The following is a 13,658-nucleotide window of genomic DNA, read 5'->3' on the forward strand; positions in this document are numbered from 1 at the left end:
TGAATGTGATTGGAAGCAGGTGTGTGTGATCAGTAATCAGGGGAACGTGAATGTGAGAGAGTCTGTGATGGCTGTGTGTTGTAGTTCTCGGCGGCCATGTTTGTAGGCCGTGTTGTGTTCTGGGAACTGTAGTTCGACACCGATTCCACCGGTGACATGACAAAAACTAACCAACAGGGTCTGAAATTTTCTGGACAATATGGATACAGCAAACTTTAACATTTAGAATTCTTTTATAGCTTTTAGTCTGCAAACAAATGGAGAGATTTGAAGAAAAAAGTTCTTTTCACAGTAATTTATTTATTTATTGAGATGTTTACTTGTAGAAGAATCACCTGAGTGTCAGTTTGTTAGTTTTGCAGTCAGTAAGTTGTTGGACTCCTGATGCTCCAGGGTCGTTCCCTCTGAGATCCAGCTCTCTCAGGTGTGATGATGGGTTTAGTCTCAGAGCTTCAGCCAGAGCAGTGTATCCTTCCTCTGTTATACTGCAGTCTGAAAGTCTACACAAAAACACACAACTCTCTGATTTTATGTCCAAAATAAATGAATGAAGATGTGATATTGGATACAAATTGAGAATTTAATCTTTTTTTCTTGTTAATTTATTAACTCTAGATGGTCACTGAATGGATCATGTACAAATTACTGGGCTGTCATTAAAAAATTATATTATAATAATCTGCAGTTACACAGTCTGCAGAAGGAAAGAAGGAGCACAATGAACAGATCGCATCTCATTTGTTCAATAAGAACGCAATATTTTCATTCTTTTCTTTAACAGTTACCTTAGAATTACAGCAATTAGACGTTTACATTGGAATAGAACTTTTACACACTTAAACACCTTTTAGTTAAATATAATAAATCTAATAATCTATTTTTTTAATCAAAACAAGCTGTTTATTATATTGTGTTCTAGTTTAGTGAGGGTTCCCCCCCCGATCTCTTTGCCAGACTTGGACACAGAGAATATGGAGACTCAGAAATGTATTAACAGCATTAAAGTCTGTAGAACATGTACTGCTTTTTTAATGACACATAATTCTGCAGCCATTTAAACTCAGAGATTATCTCTGAGAAATGAACTGACCTCAGAATCTCCAGTTTACAGTGTTGGTGCTTCAGTCCAGCAGAAAGCTGAGTGACTCCTGGATCCTGCAGACTGTTGTTGCTCAGGTCCAGCTCTCTCACACTGCAGGACTTTAATTTGAGAACGCTGGCTAAAGCTGAACAGCTCTCCACAGTCAGATTACTTTTATTCAGCCTAGATATGAAATATGATGTAGACAGAGCTTTATACTCAATCTTAATACTTCATTGTGCAGATATTATGGAAAACACAAGTCATTTTATTTTCATGTGCACTGAAGTCCATATTCTGGGTTCATCTGGGTCATAAGGGGTCATTAGAGGTTATTTTTAACATCATTTTATTAATTTATTCCTCTTTTAATTTGTCTTGTCTGTTATGTCTCAGTGGTTAAATCAAGTGATTTCATTGAAAATCTCAAACTTGTTGATCATTTCTACTCTTCTGTTCCTTTCTAGTTTCAGGAGCTTAACACTTTCCAGTGATGGAACAGAACCCAGGTGTTTCTAGAAGGACTATGAGGTTTCTTTGGAGAAACACAGGATATATTATGTCAGCACTTATAGAAAACAAAACAAAATATATAATTAAAAATACATTTGTGCATACTTGGGTCATCCTTAATGGCAGGTCCCACTAGAAAACATTCTGTGAGTAAAACTCAGCTGACAGTGATGCATAAATAAAAATACTTACCGAATTGTCTGAAATTTACAGTGAGAGTCTTCCAGTAGAGCTGAGAGCTTCTTCACCCCTGAGTCTCCTGGTTCCTTCATGCTCAGATCCAGCTCTTTTAGGAGTAAAGGGTTTTCATCTAAAACTGAATTTAGCCAAGTACAGGCCTCTTGTGCAGCAGGATGTTTCAACAAACTGCAGAAAGTAAAATGTTTTGTACTTGGTGTTTGCAGAATAATAGACCCACATTAACCAGAACAGTGTGGCTGCTTTTGCTTATTTCCTGATGACTTCTCTTTAAATTTAAATGATAGTGTAAAATGTCTGTAACACACTGGGAAAAAATTAGGACCAGTCGAATAAACCATAAATTACAGTCAATTATCAACTTTATCCAGTTTTTTTTTTCAAAGAAACTATCAAAGTTCTTTTTACAGCATTACTTTCTGTTTAAAATTTATATAATTGTGTTAGTTTATAGAAGAATCACCTCAGTGTTGTTAGTTTACAGTCTGGATCCTGGAGTAAATCAGTGAGCAGCTTCACTCCTGATGCTCCAGGGTCGTTCCCTCTGAGATCCAGCTCTATCAGGTGGGATGATTTCAGAGCTTCAGCCAGAGCAGCGTATCCTTCCTCTGTTATCCTGCAGTCTGAAAGTCTAAAGAGAGAACATTTGATGGCATTTTTATAATAGTCTGATGAACATCCATACAATATAATATGTAATGCCAAGGCCATTTAAGGATTATATGATCTAGATGTATGTGTTTGTTTGTGGAACCTGAAACCAACCTCAGGATCTGCAGGTTACATGGCTGATGTTTCAGTAGAGCACAAACTCTCTGCACTCCAGAGTTTCCAACTTTATTCTCACTCAGATCCAACTCTTTTATGTGTGCAGGATTGAATAGAAAAGATGAAGTCAAAGCAGAACAGCCTTCTTCTGTAACACCACTCTTCCTTAGCCTAAGGATAGAGGGCAGATTCATTTTAGTTCAAGCATAATAATCAGAACTGCAAACAGCAATTTATAAAATAACATTAGAATACACACGTAAGTTTCTCAGGTCTGCAGTGTGAATCCTCCAGTAGGGCAGCGAGCTGCTTCACTTCTGACACTGAAGAGATCTTTCCACTCAGATCCAGTTCTTTCTGCAATAAAGGGTTTTTATCCAGAACCTCAGTCAGAAAATCACAGGCCTTCACTGCTTCATCACTTTTCAACAACCTGCAGTGAGAGAAAGGCACAAAATTACAAAGGCAAAAATATTACATTATTAGCAATCTCATATTTTATTTTGTGTTCAATTATATTTAATTAGTGTTTTGTTCAAGTATTAAAGTGGATTCTGTAATGAAGTAATTAACCCCAGTACATATTGTTCACCTCAGTTTCTCCAGTTTACAGTCTGGATCCTGGAGTAAATCAGTGAGCAGCTTCACTCCTGATGCTCCAGGGTCGTTCCCTCTGAGATCCAGCTCTATCAGGTGGGATGATTTCAGAGCTTCAGCCAGAGCAGCGTATCCTTCCTCGGTTATCCTGCAGTCTGAAAGTCTGTGTAAAATATTGGCATAGAGGAGACAGAATAAAATGGATGAACATCAAAGGAAGCAATATAGAGTTAAGAAGCTCTTTGGCACACTGAGAAACATGGCGTTTCTAATTATATAATATTTAAAAAACTGAAAACATCAAACCTCAACTGGTTGTTTTATTCTTATTCCATAAATAGGTCACCAATATACAGTAGATGAATATTAATCATCATAAATCTTCAATCATAAACAAATCACAACAACTTTGGGGAAAAAAAAAAACCCTCTCATTAATATTACCAAAAAAGAGTGACTTTCAGGGAGGCCTGCAATTGCCAGGAAATGCACTAGAATGCATCTCTGAGCATGTAGAACCCATGAGGAACTTTCCCCTGGCTGTTATAACTGGTGCCACTATGCTGATATTTTGGTCTACTTCAAACCCTGCATCAATAAGAAGCAAAGAAAAGCCAGGCTGAAGTTTGCTAAAGACCATAAGGATTAGACCGTAGAGGACTGGAGTCAGCTCTTCTCTGATGAGTCCAATTTTCAGCTTTTCCCATCACCTGGTTATCTAATGGTTAGATGGGGACCTGGAGAGGCCTACAAGCCACAGTGTCTCACACCCATTGTGAAATTGGGTGGAGGATCGGTGATGATCTGGAGGTGCTTCAGCAAGGCTGGAATGGGGCAAATTTTTGTTTGTGAAGGACATACAGTACAGTGGTGCTTGAAAGTTTGTGAACCCTTTAGAATTTTCTATATTTCTGCATAAATATGACCTAAAACATCATCAGATTTTCACACAAGTCCTAAAAGTAGATAAAGAGAACCCAGTTAAACAAATGAGACAAAAATATTATACTTGGTCATTTATTTATTGAGGAAAATGATCCAATATTATATATCTGTGAGTGGCAAAAGTATGTAAACCTCGAGGATTAGCAGTTAATTTGAAGGTGAAATTAGAGTCAGGTGTTTTCAATCAATGGGATGACAATCAGGTGTGAGTGGGCACCCTGTTTTATTTAAAGAACAGGGATCTATCAAAGTCTGATCTTCACAACATGATTGTGGAAGTGTATCATGGCACAAACAAAGGAGATTTCTGAGGACCTCAGAAAAAGTGTTGTTGATGCTCATCAGGCTGGAAAAGGTTACAAAACCATCTCTAAAGAGTTTGGACTCCACCAATCCACAGTCAGACAGATTGTGTACAAATGGAGGAAATTCAAGATCATTGTTACCCTCCCCAGGAGTGGTCGACCAGCAAAGATCACTCCAAGAGCAAGGTGTGTAATAGACGGCGAGGTCACAAATGACCCCAGGGTAACTTCTAAGCAACTGAACGCCTCTCTCACATTGGCTAATGTTCATGAGTCCACCATCAGGAGAACACTGAACAACAATGATGTGCATGGCAGGGTTGCAAGGAGAAAGCCACTGCTCTCCAAAAATAACATTGCGGCTCATCTGCAGTTTGTTAAAGATCATGCAGACACGCCAGAAGGCTATTGGAAAAATGTTTTGTGGATGGATGAGACCAAAATAGAACTTTTTGGTTTAAATGAGAAGTGTTATGTTTGGAGAAAGGAAAACACTACATTCCAGCATAAGAACCTTATCCCATCTGTGAAACATGGTGGTGGTAGTATCATGGTTTGGGCCTGTTTTGCTGCATCTGGGCCAGGACGGCTTGCCATCATTGATGGAACAATGAATTCTGAATTATACCAGCGAATTCTAAAGGGAAATGTCAGGACATCTGTCCATGAACTGAATCTCAAGAGAAGGTGGGTCATGCAGCGAGACAACGACCCTAAGCACACAAGTCGTTCTACCAAAGAATGGTTAAAGAAGAATAAAGTTAATGTTTTGGAATGGCCAAGTCAAAGTCCTGACCTTAATCCAATGGAAATGTTGTGGAAGGACCTGAAGCGAGCAGTTCATGTGAGGAAACCCACCAACATCCCAGAGTTGAAGCTGTTCTGTATGGAGAAATGGGCTAAAATTCCTCCAAGCCGGTGTGCAGGACTGATCAACAGTTACCGGAAACATTTAGTTGCAGTAATTGCTTAGCCTGGGCCCGCTCATCCTAAGCGTGACGCAACATGAGGGCCTGTTGCAAGCTTAGTCTGGCCAGGCAAACTATCTACAGCTCTTCCAAGCTCCCGAAAAATCGGGAACCAATCAACTTTGAGCATCTCCAACGGCCCTGGGTAGAGACGTGTTCAAGGCAGTGACGTAGTAGAACTGCGACCGGAAGCCATAGATTGTTTACAGAATCTATGCCGGAAGCGCTTCATTCACTAGAAACATTACGAACATGGAGCAAGTTCTCATTGAAAACGGAGCAAAGAGCAGCCCTGGAGGTATTTATTGAAAGGAAGGACGTTTTCGCCTTGCTCCCGACCGGCTTCGGTAAGAGTTTAATCTACCAGTTAGCCCCGTCGCATCACATACGTCAGAGGAAAGAGTGATGTGATTGGTTTAAGCTTCGTCACAGCCTTTTCTGGCTTCGACCAGTAGCAAACTGAGGCATTTCAGGGAGGCGGGTCAACCACGGGCTCTGGGAAACGGTTGGGCTTAATATCTTGGCCAGACCAATAGCTCGTAGAGCTTTGCAGTCGCGTTAGCCAGACTAGTTATTGCTGCACAAGGGGGTCACACCAGAGACTGAAAGCAAAGGTTCACATACTTTTGCCACTCACAGATATGTAATATTGGATCATTTTCCTCAATAAATAAATGACCAAGTATAATATTTTTGTCTCATTTGTTTAACTGGGTTCTCTTCATCTACTTTTAGGACTTGTGTGAAAATCTGATGTTGTTTTAGGTCATATTTATGCAGAAATATAGAAAATTCTAAAGGGTTCACAAACTTTCAAGCACCACTGTATGAGCCATCAAGCCATGTACAAGGTCATCCTGGAAGAAAACTTGCTTCCTTCTGCTCTGACCATGTTCCCTAACACTGAGGATTGGGTCTTCAGCACGACAATGCTCCATGCCACACAGCCAGGTCAATCAAGGTGTGGATGGAGAACCACAAGATCAAGACCCTGTTATGGCCAGCCCAATCTCCACACCTGAACCCCACTGAAAACCAAAATATTAGTGTGTGCAACTTTTTTTTGGCATGGCAGTATGTATTAGGATCCAAATTGGGTTATCAGTAGGCATATCAGCTAAAAATTCAAATTCATTCCAAATTGCTTGAAACTGCTCTCACTGAATTCAGAAGTGAACGCAGAACAACATACTTATTACATAATTAAAATGTTTATCCGTTCTCGAGATATTACAAATCAAAGATTAAAAAAACGGTTTAATTTTTAGAAAACTGCCGTAATATTCTGTATGAGGATCACATGGTCCGAAATGGGCCTTATTAACCAATGAGATCAAATGTTTTTTCTGAATAACTTTTTTCCCAAGATGTTTACATGGAAATTAGCAGCACATAGATGGTTGTAGGCTGAATACAAAGTTTGAAAAATTAGTAAAAACCAATCATGCAAATTAGTATTTAATTAGCATTAATTATGTTAATTAGCTTAAAAAGTTAAATCAGTACACTCAGCGAAAAAAGATTATTTCTAATCCCTGCTTTGTGCCCTGTGGGGCTTTCTCTTTCTCATAAGCAGGGCCGACTGGTGTTTATTTTAAAGAATATAAATGATAATATTCACAGCTTTCAAGGCGAACCTCGAAAAAACTGTCTGATCCACATCCAATAAACAATTCACATGAACTGAACTCGACACTCGCGTTTCTGACTTCCAGTTTTTAAAATCTCATTCCGACCACTAAGATCTCAATATTTTTCATCAACACAACTACAGTCATATTCTATAATAGTTACTTATTTACAGGAATCAGTTTGATTTGAAAAAATAAGTGGGTAAAGCTGTGAAAACTCACTTCAAAGTCTCCCATGAATCAGAACATCAAAACTAGCAGAGGGAACATTTTGCTGAATCCTTCATCAGAACCAGTGAGAGAACATCCCTATAAAAGTGATCTGACTGATATTGACGAGTAATCCAGCGGGAAACCGATCAGGAGAGAGAGAGAGAGAGAGAGAGAGAGCGCCTGACCGCTTTCCCGTGACTCAGAAAGAAAAGCACCGGCAGTTTCCCGACGTCCTGTGAGCAGAGTTTTTACTCTGTTGTACCGACTTCAACCTGCCGTTACTCCCAAAGTACTGAACAGATCTTAACCAGATCCATTTCTTTGGAAAGTAGAGCTTATACGATTTTTAATGAGAATATTCACAATAGAAAATATTCAAGAGTTAAGCAATGACAGGTTTGGAAACTTGAGCTCTTAAGCTACAAAAGCAGGAACAAAAACATAATGTGTAACATCCACATAATAATCATTATTAGGCTTTATTAAATTATTTTTATGACATTGATTTTATATTATTTTATTAGTACTACCAGTAATACTATTGCACTGCTTATATAGTGAGATATTACTGTACCTTAATATCTTCAGAATACAGCTTTGGTTCTTCAGTCCTTCAGATAATTGCTGGACACCTGAATTCTGTAGGCCGTTCTTACTCAAGTCCAACTCAGTTAGAAAACAGAGGTGTGAACTGAGAACTTCAGCCAGAGCTTTACAGCTTTCCATCATCAGATTACATTCAGTCAGTCTAAAAAGAAAAAGGTCCACCACTTTTACAATGAGTTCAACCACACAATGCATGGAAAATAATCAACGTTCAGGGAATTAAACTTCAAGGTTTTATTTTTGATATGTCGTTCTTAATGCATGTTTCAATAGATTAATAATAATAATAATAATAATAATAATAATAATAATGTGTACACACGTGAGTGTCTCAGCTCTGCAGTGTGGATCCTTCAGTAGAGCAGAGAGCTGCTTCACTTCGGAGTCTCCTTTTATTTTCCCCCTCAGGTTCAGATGCGTCTGCAATAAGGGGTTTGTCTCTAAAACTTTAGTCAGACGACCACAGGCTTCTTCTGCTTCAGGACTTTTCAACAGTCTGTGAGGGGAAAAGTTTACTCGAACACTGATCAACATCAACTGCATTATCTTAAATATGCCTCGCTGTAGCATTCGGGACTCATCAAAAACAGATTATTTTTAAATCTTTATCTTTAAAAATATCTTTGGCCATAACAGGACACTGCATTATAAAAAAAAAAAGTTTCAATTTTTTTTAAAATAGAAGAATACATGCTTATACTGTTATAAAATCTGTTTGTTAGAAAAACAAATTTTCAGGGACCTTAATAAAAATAATCATTTTTGGTTGTTTCCTTTAAATATTTAAACACTGAACATTTCCCTTTCCAACATTCCTGTTATTTATAATTTGCTCACCTCAGTGTTGTTAGTTTACAGTCTGGATCCTGGAGTAAATCAGTGAGCAGCTTCACTCCTGATGCTCCAGGGTCGTTCCCTCTGAGATCCAGCTCTATCAGGTGGGATGATTTCAGAGCTTCAGCCAGAGCAGCGTATCCTTCCTCTGTTATCCTGCAGTCTGAAAGTCTAAAGAGAGAACATTTGATGGCATTTTTATAATAGTCTGATGAACATCTATACAATATAATATGTAATGCCAAGGCCATTTAAGGATTATATGATCTAGATGTGTGTATTTGTTTGTGGAACCTGAAACCAACCTCAGGATCTGCAGGTTACATGGCTGATGTTTCAGTAGAGCACAAACTCTCTGCACTCCAGAGTTTCCAACTTTATTCTCACTCAGATCCAACTCTTTTATGTGTGCAGGATTGAATAGAAAAGATGAAGTCAAAGCAGAACAGCCTTCTTCTGTAACACCACTCTTCCTTAGCCTAAGGATAGAGGGCAGATTCATTTTAGTTCAAGCATAATAATCAGAACTGCAAACAGCAATTTATAAAATAACATTAGAATACACACGTAAGTTTCTCAGGTGTGCAGTGTGAATCCTCCAGTAGGGCAGAGAGCTGCTTCACTTCTGACACTGAAGAGATCTTTCCACTCAGATCCAGTTCTTTCTGCAATAAAGGGTTTTTATCCAGAACCTCAGTCAGAAAATCACAGGCCTTCACTGCTTCATCACTTTTCAACAACCTGCAGTGAGAGAAAGGCACAAAATTACAAAGGCAAAAATATTACATTATTAGCAATCTCATATTTTATTTTGTGTTCAATTATATTTAATTAGTGTTTTGTTCGAGTATTAAAATGGATTCTGTAATGAAGTAATTAACCCCAGTACATATTGTTCACCTCAGTTTCTCCAGTTTACAGTCTGGATCCTGGAGTAAATCAGTGAGCAGCTTCACTCCTGATGCTCCAGGGTTGTTCCCTCTGAGATCCAGCTCTATCAGGTGGGATGATTTCAGAGCTTCAGCCAGAGCAGCGTATCCTTCCTCTGTTATCCTGCAGTCTGAAAGTCTAAGAGAACAAAAGCCTTTTGTTATTTAATCATGAAGATCACACCATTGTCACTAATAGCGCCAGTAATCTGAGTTTGTGGCAGCCTTCAAATATGGCCACCAGGGACTACAATGCCCAAGTGCCACAGTGCCCTCTCTCTCCCGAATTCTGATTACCGCCACATCTGTTCCACATCACAATCAGTGCACTCTACTTAAGGACTGTAACCACAAACACTCAGTGCGAAGTATTGTTCTATGTCCCTGTACCTGATCACACCAAGCCATTTGCTACTTATGCTGACTTTAATCCTGCTTTTGTTTACATTCGGACTCTGAGCTAGTTATATTCCTCTGACACTCTGTTCACACAGCGGCTGATCCTTTGCCTGAACCTGACTCTGATTCTCGTCTCACAATTTGGATTTGGTTACCAGTTTGCGATGCACCCGCTCTACCCTGCAACTGTGTCTCTAAGTGCCTGCACCCACTGACAACCATGAAATCTAACCTCTCTTTTTTGATAGGATTCACACCAAAGTGATTCACAAGTACACACATCACTTACCAAACATTCCACATTTTCACTTAGTTATCCTGCAGCTACTTAATTTTTTTTTAATTTAGTACAATTATGACTTCAATTATTTCATCATGACATACAGCATCATTAAAGCTTTTGATACACTCATTATTTCAGTGTTTGATCGTATGGATTCATCTCAGAACTAAAGTGAAATATTGTGTGTTCTATCATTTGAACATGTAAGTTGTAGATCGCCATTAACCTGAAATTCTTTTCTCCAAACACTTCATTCAGTGTTCACTTATGGTTTAAGGGAGATTTATAAGCAACCGTTCTGGTGAAGTCGACCCAATAGGAGAGATGAACTCACCTCAGTTTCTGCAGTTTACAGTTTGGACTCTTCTGTCCAGTCAAAAATGCCATCACTCCGGTCACTGCATCACTGCAAATATAATAATTTATTTTGTAAATTAAATCTAAAGATCTGATAATGAAGGCTTTTGGGAAACGCTCACAAAACAGGCTCACATGTGTTGTCCTTTGTTCAGCTGCTGATTGTTGAATAAAGTGAGTTGTTATTGGGAAACACAGCCCTGAATGAGTTGCTGATTAATCTGTTCCTACACGCTACAAATATACTGAGAGTGAAATAAAAACATCATTGATCTAGTCATGTAGAATATTAAATGACTTACTGAAGCGTCTGGAATTTGCCGGATGAGCTCTTTAGTAGAGTAGAGATCCGAGTCACTCCTGGATTTCCCAGTGTGTTCTCACTCAGGTCCAGCTCTGTCAGGTGTGAAGGGTTTGAAGTAAGAGCTGATATCAGATCAGTACAGCCGCTCACTGTAATACTGCAGTTACTCAGCCTGCAGACAGAGAACACAGCTGAGAAAAACCTCTTTAAACAACCCACACAATCAACCATCAAAAATAATGGAGTATCAGAAATGTATCAGAAATAACGGAGCTATAACGGAGTGGTGAGAACGTGTACAGTGGACTGTTCACCCACACTCTCAGAACCACAGGAGATTCTGCAGCAGGACTGATTGTGCTAAACAGTGTTCACACTACACTAATATCTTTAAAGATTAATGTGAACACAAAGAAAAATACCAGGTGAGGAAGTCAGTAACACACCTGAGTTTCTCAGTTCTACACTGTGGCTCCTTCAGTAGAACCGAGAGCTCCTTCACTCCTGAGTCTCCGGATATTTTCCCACTCAGATCCAGTTCTCTGTGCAGTAAGGGGTTTATACCCAGACGTTCAGTCAGATCATCACAGACCTTTTCTGCTTCAGGACTCAACATTCCTCTGAGAGAAAACACATTTCATTACGATCCTGATCCCAGAGCTCTGAGCATGGACCTTTTCCCCAACAAGATCCTGTTACTAAATCATGTGAACCAGCTCAGGCATGATGGCGGCTGGATTTTTTGTTCTCTGTTGAGATTTAAGATCTGTCTCATGTGTGTAAACTTCACACACTTTCAGAGCAAAAATATGAGGCAGTCTGGATAAAAAAGGTCAGAGGTCAGCAGCTGAATTTTATTGCCTCAGCATTAACAATGTGGAAATAACTTTATTTACGTTACTTTCTAATCTCGTGTCTTCACAAAGTCTTACAGTCTTTTAAAAGCTTCTCGGAGCTGTCTTTTTTGTGAACGTGTCCTGGTTTTGACTTTGTTTTGCTCTGGTTTCTGGTTATTGTATTTACCCTTTTGATTTGTTGGACAGTCAGATGGACGTTTTGTCATTTTGAACCTCTTCCCCTGACTCATGGAGTTCAGTTGTGTTTTGCCGTTTTCTAATAAACTCTGCACTTTCATTCTACCTCTCTGTCCTGAGTGTCTCGTTACACTGTAGTTTTAAGAGCTTTATTTATTTGAAAATTAAAAATTACTAGATGAAGGGTTTTCCCAGAAATAACGTCAGTTTATTGAAAAAAAAAAAAAACCAGCAAGTCGAGTTCATCATCTTACTAATTGTTTTGCCAGAAATACCCGACTACTTCAAACTTAACCTTGACCCTGTTTGGATCACTTCCAGAATCTAATCAGTTCATCTGCTGGTTCTGATGATAAAACCATATAAATAATACAAACATTCAACCGCTCACACTCGAGATATCAAACCAATGAGAATCTTGGACGGACACAAAACCTGAAAACACCACGCCTTCATCACTTAGTGGGTGGGGCATAAAATAAAATATCAAAGTACAAAATATTTAGTGTTATAAAAAAATAACATGTATGTAAATCAGAAACTTACCTCACAATCAGTTTAGATTCTGAATTCCTCAAAAAATAACTAAAAACATTCCAACTTGACACTCTGTCGTTCCCTCTGAGATCCAGCTCTTTCAGATGTGATGAGGAGTTCGATTCCAGAGCTTTAGCCAGGACACCACATTGTTTTTGGGTGAGACGACATTTACTGAGTCTGGAAGTAAACCATAATAAAGGACGTTCCATGGTGAGACAATGACATGACAGTGGCGCTATAATATCTCTGAGGGGTTTGAAATTCAGAGTAATTTCAGTGCAGTAGCCAACATTTATCACCATTATTTAAGGGAAGCACAGGTTCTGCCACATTTCACATGAGATTCATTTACTTACATTAATTAACATAAAATAAATAATGAAGCGAGTTATACTACAGGGGTTCCCTTTTTATAACTAAATGATTTAGATGAACTCTTAATAATTTCTTTCCCTTATTCACAGAGTAAAATGATGCCATTTAATCAGTTTGTCAACAAAATTCAAAATTTATGAGTTATTTTTCTCATTTTTTATTCATTTTTTCAACATTTTTACTTTCCTCAGACTAAAAATAATTTACTTCAGTTTCTCCAGAGTGCAGTTTGAGTTGTGCAGTAGATCAGAGAGCTCCTTCACTCCTGAGTCTCCAATTGTGTTCTCACTCAGGTCCAGCTCCTTGAGGTGTGAGGGGTTTGTTCTCAGAGCCGATACAACAGCACCACAATCTTCCTCAGAGAGACGGCACTGACACAACCTGCAGGGGGAGCAGATTAATTTCATTGTGCTTTTCCTTCCTCATCTTAACTGACTTTACTTAAAGAGTGTGAAGCTTCCTATCAGGCTCCTGTTCTGCTCTTCTGGATCTGTCTCTGCTTGTTGCTCTGATCATGTCTGGGTATCGTATGACGATATCTCACTGTGTGTCTTGTGTGTTTAAGAATTCTTGACGGTGGTAAGTGCAGTTCTCGCTGTAGTCATGAAATAATCTGACAGGTCCGTACTGTACATTACTCTGTTACTGTAACTTCTTCAACCTGGAGGATTTTATTATCTGCAAATTAACTGGTGGTTTGTGACCAGTGTTTAACATTTCTAGAAGGTTTTCTGTTACTTTTAGTAATAATTATAGTTTCAGTATAAACCTTAATCCA

General features: G+C 38.8%; 1 protein-coding gene across 1 annotated transcript in view; it reads left to right on the forward strand.

Annotated features, from left to right (window-relative positions):
* The window catches only part of LOC132888209 (protein NLRC5-like), a 951,571-nt gene that overhangs the window by 243,065 nt on the left and 694,848 nt on the right, over positions 1-13,658 (forward strand). The gene's annotated exons all lie outside the window — the stretch shown is intronic.

Source organism: Neoarius graeffei, chromosome 6, assembly GCF_027579695.1.
Source record: "Neoarius graeffei isolate fNeoGra1 chromosome 6, fNeoGra1.pri, whole genome shotgun sequence".
NCBI classification, from domain to species: Eukaryota; Metazoa; Chordata; class Actinopteri; order Siluriformes; family Ariidae; genus Neoarius; species Neoarius graeffei.